This window comes from Bos indicus, chromosome 16, assembly GCF_029378745.1.
Source record: "Bos indicus isolate NIAB-ARS_2022 breed Sahiwal x Tharparkar chromosome 16, NIAB-ARS_B.indTharparkar_mat_pri_1.0, whole genome shotgun sequence".
In the NCBI taxonomy this organism is placed as follows: Eukaryota; Metazoa; Chordata; class Mammalia; order Artiodactyla; family Bovidae; genus Bos; species Bos indicus.
Genome location: NC_091775.1, coordinates 42005099 through 42011437, shown reverse-complemented (window position 1 = coordinate 42011437; position 6339 = coordinate 42005099). Strand labels below are relative to the sequence as shown.

At 51.2% G+C, this 6339-nt stretch overlaps 1 long non-coding RNA gene across 1 annotated transcript; it reads left to right on the top strand.

The window, feature by feature from the left end:
• The first annotated feature begins 685 nt into the window (after nt 1-685).
• Nucleotides 686-5088, top strand: LOC139176382 (uncharacterized). The gene is made up of 2 exons (XR_011560797.1): nt 686-1958; nt 3308-5088. It is a non-coding gene; the product is annotated as an uncharacterized lncRNA (long non-coding RNA).
• Nucleotides 5089-6339: the final 1251 nt, after the last annotated feature.

Sequence of the window (6339 nt, the reverse complement as noted above, 5' to 3'; positions counted from 1 at the left end):
TGCTCCATAGCATGTGGAATATTACCAGATCAGGGATCGAATCCATGTCCCCTGTGTTGTCAGGCAGATTCTTATCCAGCATGCCACCAGAGAAGTGCTTCTTCCTGCCTTTGAATCTGGGAGGGTGTGAGGATGGAACTGAGGAGCCGGCTTGCCGTCACTAGAATAAGACAACTGAGAATCAAGCCAACAAAGAAGATATGGAATTGGAAGACACAGAAATTGAGCCCTAAACCAAGTACTGGAAGCACTGCTCACACCTCTGGATCCAGCCATACCTGAAACCGACTATCAGTGGGCTTTTTACTTATTTGAACCAATTTCACCTTTCGCCTAAGCAAAAATCACTGTGAGTGGGACCCTTAGCCACTCAGGGAGTCTCCCAGTATCCAATGCTGGTCAGGGCACCAGCTCTTGTCTGAAGCTCAGGGTGGTTCTAGGGGAACCCCTGACTGAAAGCCACAGACAAGCAAGCTCCACATTTGCTTTCCCTGCTCCTGGCTCCTGAGGTTTGCACATGCAATGATGGCTCCACCAATCAGATATTCCCCCAGACTCCCTGAGTGGCTACAGGTCCCACTCACAACGATTTTTGCTTAGGCGAAAGGTGAAATTGGTTCAAATAAGTAAAAAGCCCACTGATAGTCGGTTTCAGGTATGGCTGGATCCAGAGGTGCAAGCAGTGCTTCCAGTACTTGGTTTGGGGCTCAATTTCTCTGTCTTCCAATTCCATATTGACCCAAGCAAGTGATCTGGAGTAGTGGGACGGGGTAATTTTCTTCAGTGGTAGCAGCAGCAGAGACTGTCCAGGCCCAGCAGGGTGGCCCAGGGTCCAGACCTTCCTGTGGCAGGATCTGGGGGCTGGGGGCCATCTGTATCCCATGGACTCTGCCCAGTTTTCAAGTCCTATTTTTGGTAGCCCAGGCTACTCTGGGGCTTCCCAGGTGGCAACTAGTGGTAAAGAGCTTGCCTGCCAATGCAGGAGACCTAAGAGATCCAGGTTCAAGCCCTAGGTAAGGAAGATCCCCTGGAGAAGGGAATGGCTACCCCTTCCAGTATTCTTGCTTGGGAAATCCCATGGACAGAGGAGCCTGGCAGGCTATAGTCCATAGAGTCACACAGAGTTGGACACTACTGAAGTGAGTTAGCATTCAGGAGCACTCAACACGCACACAGGCTGTTCTGAGCTCCCAACACCCACTCTAGAAAGTCTGCAGATGGATTACGTGTCTGCTGCTGAAGCCAGCAGTCCCCTGTGCTCTCAGGGAGGGGCTGGGGTAAACACAGACGGGAACAGCTCTGGGCATGTTAGACTCCTGCCTGGGTCGCCACTGTTCATGCCCTGAGCTGGCACTTCATGAACTGTTTGGTGTTCCTTGGAGCACTTGGCAGACTGCTGGGAACATTTTAGGAGTTCAGAAGTCAGTGATGGGGCGCAGTCTATCCATGGGCATCAGCTTTGTACCTCGGGAGCCTAAAGAGGGTGTGTCTGAGGAGGGGCTGGGGCACTGAAATAGTAGACACTCCCTCCCTCCCAGGCCATTGCCAAGAGAGCAGGGCTGACCCCAGCAAGCTCTGGAAGGAGCCTGCTTGTGTGCTAAGTTGCTTCAGTTGTGTCCACCAGGCTCCTCTGTCCATGGGATTCTTCAGGCAAGAATACCAGAGTGGGTTGCCATTCCCTCCTCCAAGGGATCTTCCCGACCCAGGAATCAAACCCATATCTCTGGTGTCTCCTGCACTGCAGGCAGGTTCTTTACCACTAGTGCCACCGGGGAAGCCCTCTGAAAGGAGACTCACCTTAAATGTGTCTGATCACAGAAGAACCTCAGATGCCCACCTAGGCTGGTGTGACTTGGCCTACCTGCTATGGGAGCGGGGCTCACAGCTGGGCCGGAGGTGCTGGAATCTGACAGCGACGTGGATGTGGATCAGCCAGATAGCGATGTTAATGAATAATGGCAAGTATTGTACTCCACTCGCTTTACACATAGCCATCCCTTGGTATCCACAGGGGAAGTAGTTCCAGGACCCCTGGATACCAAATTCTTGGATGCTCGAGTCCCTTATATAAAATGGTGTAGTATTTGCATGTAACCTTAGCACATCGTCCAGGCTTCCCTGGTGTTGCAGACGGTAAAGAATCTGCCTGCAGTGCAAGAGACCCAGATTGGATTCCTGAGTCGGGAAGATCCTCTGAAGGAGGAAATGGCTACCCACCCAGGATTCTTGCCTGGAGAATCCCATGGACAGAGCAGCTTGGCAGGCTACAGTTCATGGGGTCGCAAGGAGTCAGACAATACTATTAATAGATTACTTATAATACCTGATACAATGTCAATGCTATGTAAATAGCTGTAATACTATTTCTAGATTAATACTATTTATGGGACCAATAGCCCTGCTCTCCAGTGAGCTGTTTGTGACAAAGGAGGAAAACACATAATAATCAATGCAACTAATACTATTAATAAATTACTTATATTACCTGATACAATGTCAATGCTATGTAAATAGCTGTAAATATAATGTAAATACTATGTAAATATTTGCTTGGGCAGCAAATTCAAGTTTTGCTTTTTGAAATTTCCTGGAATTTTTTTAAAAAGTACTTTTGATCCACAGTTGGTTGACTCAACAGATTTGAAACCCATGATTATGCAGGGCAGACTGTTCTAGGCTTCTTATTCAAGAAGCTGTGAAACCCAGGGGTTAAGCACAAAGGCTTTGCAATTAGACTCTGGGGTTCAGATCCCAGGTCTGCTGGTCACTATCCAGGTAGCAAGCCTCAAGTGATAACTGCATCACTCCCTGCCTCTGTTTTCTATGTATTGGAATATTTAAAAATGCCTGGAGAATCCCATGGACAGAGGAACTTGGAGGGTTACAGCATAGGGTCACACCGAGTCAGACACGACTGAAGCAACTTAGTGCTCACACCATTATTAAATACATATGAAGCACTGAGGGTCTGTCATGTACTAATCACAATTAATTTATTACTTTTGTTATAAAATATGTATGATCTAAATGGATTAATTTATACCATGCTTGGTATTTATTAATTTACTTGGCATTTCATTATAATTACCTGAAATTTAGTAATACCACACACACATGCATTGATTATTATGTGTTTTCCTCCGTTAATTGTCACAAACAGCTCACTGGAGAGCAGGGCTATTGGTCCCATCCTACAGACAAGGAAACTGAGGCTTAAGGAGGTTAAGTTACCGGCTCAAGATCCAAGGACTGGAATCTCAGCCCCAAGGACTGAGATCCTAAGTCCAGACTCTCCCCTTCTCTGCAGGTTACATGGCTCAGGCTCCTCCAGCTCTGAAGCTGGCCCTCAGCCAGTGGGGCCCAAGTGTGGATGTGGGTCAGGCGAGAACCCACAGCAAGAAGCCCATGCTACGTGGCATTTGGGAGACGCTCTGCCTCGTGTCATTCTGCACGGGCCAGAACTGTGGACAGAAACATGGCCCCGGGCAGCCTCGGGCCTTGGCTCTGCTCGTGGTCCCCGGTGTGACCTCCCCAAGCAGGATCCTGTTACATGGAAGCAGCAGCAAGGAACAAACACAGCTTGTGCTTCCTTCTGAGTGCTTATTTCCTTTGTCTTGTGAACACTGAAAAATGAAAAGAATGATAAGGATTTGGCTGGGGGGGGTGGAGTGGGGGTGGCAAGTAGGCTGGCCCAGAAAATTCTGCAGCCTTGGCTCAACCTACCAAGAGGGCGGTGTGAGGGAGGTTTTAAACTGAGTCCAGAGAAAGAGAAAGTCAAGTGGTGGCCTAGCTGGCCAGAGGAGTCTGAGGTCTCCTGGGTCATTGGGTCCCGCTTGGGGGCCCAGGACCCACCCCTGGGGGCAGAGGCTTCAGGCCCCAATTCTACTGCTGGTATCTCTGTGGTCAGACCACCAAACTCTGGGTGTCTCCTCAACGGCCAATATTTCTGGCTCCCACTGTTCCAGGTTGTGATGGAAAAGAAATGGAGAAAATGTGGGCAGACCAGTGTTTCTCTGCTGGGGGTGAATTATCTCCCTGTGGACATTTGCAGAAATGTTTCTAGTTGTCACAGCTAGGAAGGGAAAGCGCTCCTGGACTCTAGTGAGTAGAGACCAGGTGTGCTGCCAAATGGCCAGTGGTGCATAGGACAGCTACCGACAGAGAGTCATCCCGACCAAGATGCCAGTTTTTCAGTCGCTCAGTTGTGTCCGACTCTTTGCAATCCCATGGACTGCAGCACACCAGGCTTCTCTGCCCTTCACCGTCTCCTGGAGTTTGCTCAAATTCATGTCCATTGAGTTGGTGATGCCATCCAACCAGCTCACCCGCTGCTGTCCTCTTCTCCATTTGCCTTCAGTCTTTCCCAGAATCAGGGTCTTTTCCAATGAGTCGGCTCTTCGCATCAGGTGGCCAAAGTATTGGAGCTTCATCAACAGTCCTTCCATATGAATATTCAGGGTTGATTTCATTCAGGATTGACTTGAGGATTGATGTGGAGGGTGCCATAGGGAGAAATCTTGGGGTGGCATCTGAACATGTAATCATAAATGTTGGTTTTATTACTCAGGGGACCTATGTGGATGTATCCGGAAAGGTGACTGGGAGGACAGGGTGTGTTGGTTGCCTCTGACAAAGGTTCTGTCCCCTCTTCACTCAGACAGCAAATATTTACCAAGTGTCGCCTGTGTCTTGCACTCTCCTAGGTCCTGAGAGGTGGACCTGCCCTTGGGCTCCTGGGGTGGATGGTCGAGAGGGCCAGACAGACCAAGAGAGCAAGCAAATAATACTGACCCCGATATCCTTGGAAACAACTGTGGTAAACACACACAGTCTACACACAGATTTTTTTTTTTTAGCCACACAAAGGCACAAAGTCCTGCCACAAGTTACGACTTGGAGGATGAACCCTGGAAACGTTATGCAAAGTAGAACCAGACACAAAAGACCACATCCTGTGTGTGTGCTCCCAAAGTTGTGGTGACAGTTGCACAACCCTGTGACTACACTAAGCACCATTGAATTGTATGCTTTCAGTGGTGAATTGTGTGGTCTGGGAATTGAACCTCAATAAAGCCATTCTATATGAAAGTAATAATCATAACGGCAAAATGTGAGATGGGTGACGAGGGAAGCAAGTGAAGGCTGAGATGGAGCAACGTAGACCACGGTGGGCGTGCAGGCGTCTCCCAGAGGTGACGTCAGCGGAGGTGATGTCTGAGGCTGGCAGGCAGGGATGGGAGGTGTGTGTAGCTGCCCAAGGGTTTCTGGAGGCCAGTCTGTATGTCCAGGCTAGAGAGGGCCTTCCGCCTGATCATGCAGGTTGGATTTTGTGTACTCGGCCCCCTGACACCTGGCCTCAGGGCCCTGCAGAAACCCTCAGTCACAGCAGCTTCAGTCCAGAGAACTCTGTGACCCCCCAGGTCACAACTGTGGAGGAGCACCCTGCTCTCCTGCCAGCCAGTCTGGGAGGGTGGCTCTTTGAGGGCTCGGCCCTTGAGCCTGTCTCCACCCGAGGGGACCTGAGCACCCAGAGCAGCTTCCCAGCAGAGCCTGTGGGACTTCTGTGTTTATTTTCTTCCAGAACCATGGAGAGACTTAGGCACAAAGGGCCAGCCCAGAGCCAGCAAGGCTGGGAGGTGCCAGATAAGTGTCTCCCTCATCCCCTGCCACACCCCGTGTGCAGGGGGATGACAGCTCCTGTGTGAAGAACCTCCCCACCAACCCCTGTCGGGCTCCTTTGCTTTGCCCTCCCCAGGGCCGTGAGTCTGAGCAAACTCTGGGAGATGGTAAAGGACAGGGAAGTCTGGCGGGCTGCAGTCCATGGGGCCCCAAAGAGTTGGACACAACTGAGTGACTGAACAACAGCCACCCCAGAGCCTCCCTAGCCTCTGCACCCACTGCCTTGTTGGGGTCTTCTGAGCCACCCTTTTCCTTTTGAGCCAGGCCAGGCCAGGCCAAGACGGTGGCTCCCAGAGTCCTGGTGGGGGTTGTCCGGATCCTGGCTGGGAGCTGCCAGAGCTGAGCTGCCGACATCGCATCGTCTGCTGGAGTTTCCCAGCCCAGGAGGCAGGAGGGGAGGAACGTCTGGGCCCTTCTGCAGGTGGGAAAGGTGACATCACACACAGGAGATCTCAGAGCCAGTGGGGCCCCGAGTCTGGATTTCTCTCCCCAAACACCAGCGCCTCCCACCTCTCAGGGAACCTCCTGGCCTCACACTGGGCTGTGAGAAGCTGGGACCCAGGGGTCTGTCACATTGTTAGAAGATAAGGGCCTCAGGGGGGCCATGAGGGAGGTAGGGGGGGTACAGCTGGACCCCTCATGGCTGAAGGACAGGGCTTC